Here is a 4025-nt window from a genome sequence, read left to right on the forward strand (position 1 = left end):
TTTAAGGAGAGAGACATATTGAATAGAATTAGAACTTTAACTTCCTAAAACTAAAATAAAATCTTTAAAAAAATTAAATAACATTGATATTGATAAAATAATAATAATAAAAAACTCTTGGCTTATATCAAAAGCTTCATAGTAATATCCTTTTCAAAGGATGGTAACATATATACATACGTTAAAAATAAAATCAAGAATGGATACAATCAACTCCTGGCTTTCCTCTTCTGTTCTTCATAACAAAAAGCTTCATAGTAATTATCCTCTTTAAAATGATGCTATCAAGGATCTCTTCATATCAAAAAGCTTCATATTAATTATCCTGTTTAAAATGATGCTATCAAGGATGGATAAAATAAAAGGACGAAGATGAAAGAGAAGAACAAAAAACCACATGAAACCCCTAAAAAGGTATAAGAAGATATGAAAAAAATACTTACATGAAACCCCAAAGGAAAAGGTCTAAGAAGGTATGAATAAATAGGGGAATGAATTGTCTAATTAATTATAGGTGATTAAGGAATTAAAAAAAACTGATAGTACGTGGGTTGAAGCAATGATTTAATAGGAAAAAATGCGTGATAATGCACATTAATTGCTCCATTATGTATTTAGCTGTTACATATTTCCTTTTGGAAGGAAGAGTTAAATGTAGTAAAGGCTAATAATAAGGAAAGTGAATAATTATTTTAAAAGGTTATTGAACAGAAAATGAGAGAAAAAAAATCAAAATTTTAAGAAATAATAATACTGATCAATGAAGCATGCCACATCAGTGTGATTTTATTCAGCTTTATAAACATATATAGATTTTTTTAGGCACAAGTCTAGCGAATTTTTTCCCCGCTGGGTATAAGTTCCGTACGAATTAAGTTAAGTGGGATGTTGTATTCAAATGGATACACAAATACACGTGATCGTATAAGTAATATGATGTTAAGTCTAAATATTGTATCTGCGGAGACTTATTAATTAACTATTTACTAAATTAAATTAATGTTAATTATTGATTCAAAGTAGTAAGTCCCAAAGTTATTATTTTTAATTAAGGAATAAGGGTTTGAAAAATATCCCAACTTTGGTCGGATTTGCTGTTGCGATACTAAACTTTCATGAGGACCTATTACTTCCCTAGACTATTTAATACCGTATTTTTTACCCCCTGAACTATTTAATAGTGTATTTTAAAGGTATATATGTACCCACGTGGACACATTACTATTTATAATTTTGCATTATTTTTTATGTCCACGTGGGCAAATATATATGTTTAAAATATGGTATTAATTAGTCTAGGGAGGTAATAGGTCCTCATGAAAGTTTTGTATCGCAACAACAAATCCGATCAAAGTTGGGATATTTTTCAGACTCTTATCCCTTTAATTAACAAACTAAAAATAAAATGAAAATAACTAATGAACAATTAACCAAACGAAGAACATATTTTTACGTAAACAATGAATGAAAGATCTAGAGTTATGAATTTCCCAATCATGTTGAGCAATCACTTGAACTGACTTTGATTTTTTTTATCATGTTACTAATTGGAGGTTGATATTCTTATTGAGCATCATGCCAATAACTCTAAGACTACTCAACTATTTCTAATGTCTATATTCACATGATCGTCAGTCGATAATGAAGTGTCACCTATATTTCTTCTGTATCAACTAAAGCAAGGCCAACAAATATATTTCTATCCAGGTTAGTTAATCGATTTCCCCTCCCTATGAAGTTCAAGACCAAGTTGTACTTTCTCTTATTATGTTTGAAAAAAACTAATCTAAAACTAATTAGAAAAAATCAGAACGAAGTTGGCGCGCCGCGGGCCACGTAGTGCCTAGCGACGCAGTAGAGCATTCTTCTAGCTGCTCAATTTACTTTGTTGTCATCTTGAATTCCTTTGTTGGACCATTTTGATTGTCTTAACTATGTGGTATGGTTCGGCAACTACCCCGATTGAATTATTTGGGCCCACTCGTTATCAATGGGATCAGGGGTACTTCCAGCAAGAAATATATCGAAGAGTTAGTGCTGGGCTAGCAGAAAATCAACCACTTGACGTCCCTCTGACGCATCCGTTATGGTTATCTCATACCCCCCTTTTTCTTTTCGTATGATTTTGCTTACTATACCTGCTGCTGTAGCATTATAAATTGTATTGTTACTCTTGTTGCCGTCGGGATAAATCTGACCCCTTCCCCTGTTCCCGCCTACGTATATAGGATATTTTAAGAAGTGAACATCCTTCTTAGTAGCAGGGTCCGGAGAAAGAATAGGGAAGGTTATTTCACTATATTTTTTACCAGGGACAGGGCCTACCACAAGAATATTTGTTTTATTGGGGCGATAGCTCTGAAAAGACAAATTGCCAGAAAATTTGGACAGAATTTGATCAGAATGGTAAAATAACATATTTCACATTATGTTATTTTACATTTTTGAACATTTTTACCCTTTAAACTTTAATATATTTTAATTAAAAAATGAAAAAAGATTAGTTTATTTTAAAATAAAAAGGATATTATCGACTTTTTAAATTTCTAGCCAAATTTTGGCCAAATTTTCTGGCCATTTAGCATTACCCTTATTTTTTTCTTCTCGTTTTAATTTATTTTTGCTCCATATTTTTATTCAATTAGTCTTCGAACTCATTTATTGCACGTGTATTCCATATAAGTAGTACATATAGTATAAAACATATTAAAAATACAATGTAATGAATAATTGAATAAAGTGAAAAAAATTACAAATTCAAATAGATGAATAGTCTACTTATTCGAATGACTTCTTTGTTAAACAATAGATGATAAAAATATTATCTGAACCTTGAAAATTGAACAACTAAATATAGCTAAGCAGGTAAAAGTTATAATGAATTATATTTTGAGAAAACATGTTAAATATATATGATATTCTTTTATAAATGATGTTCTTGATGTGTGTTTCCCTTTGTTGTTCTGATTACAAATTTCAACTATTAGAGTACTTTCATTTCTCTACTGCTTTTATCCACTTGTAATTTTGTAATTGGAAAAACATTAATAAACATAAATCACCAACATATTAAAGAAAAAATGGCATAGCATGACAATCTATAGACTTTATTGGCAATAAATAGCCCATTTTATTTTTTTTAGCAAAAAAGAATTTTTTAATATTTATTTGGCATTAAATAGCCACATTCTTTTTTTTTTTAAATGATTTTTTTTCTGATTTTCTCTCTCCTTATAATTTGTTCCTTTTTTCTTTTTCCTTATAATTTGTCAACAATTTTTTTTTTACGTGTTTTTCAATTCCTTCTTTCTTTCCTTTTTTTTTCTCCCTCTTTCAAGTTTAGGATTTCTATCTTCTTCTTTGAAATATTTTCATTAAAGATCAATCACAATAGTAACTTTTCACAACAAGTAACTCAAATCATACTAATTTTTTTTATATTGATTGTCTAGGTTATTTTTTTTAAAAAGTTGAGATTTCTACATTTTTTATCTTGTAGTTGAATGCAAGATTTTTTCTTTTTATAAATTTCCGTATTTGTATTATAATTTTACAACTTTTCTTCTCCAAAAAACTGCAACGTTTCATGATTTCTGGAATTGACGTTTTTTCAATTTTTAATAAATAATAAATTAATATATTTATGACAATTTTTTGAAATATTGAATTTCATTGATTGAATTTGATAATGAATATTTATTTTGTCTCCAACAAATGTATCTAAATTTGTTAATGAATACAAACGAACATATAACAATGTAAAATTATCTAATTTGTTAATGAATTTCGTTGATTGCATTCCAAAATAGTAATGCAAACAACTGTATACTTATGTAAAATTAGAAAGATACTAATGCAAACAAATGTATACCAATTTATAAATGAATATGAACGAATGTATCCAATACAAATGTAAATTTGAAAGATATTAATGCAAATAAATGTGTACCAATTTATTATGAATAAGAACAAATGTATCCAATACAAATGTAAAATTAGAAAGATATTAATGCAAACAAATGTAC

Source organism: Solanum tuberosum, unplaced genomic scaffold (genome assembly GCF_000226075.1).
Source record: "Solanum tuberosum cultivar DM 1-3 516 R44 unplaced genomic scaffold, SolTub_3.0 scf00077, whole genome shotgun sequence".
Lineage (NCBI taxonomy): Eukaryota > Viridiplantae > Streptophyta > Magnoliopsida > Solanales > Solanaceae > Solanum > Solanum tuberosum.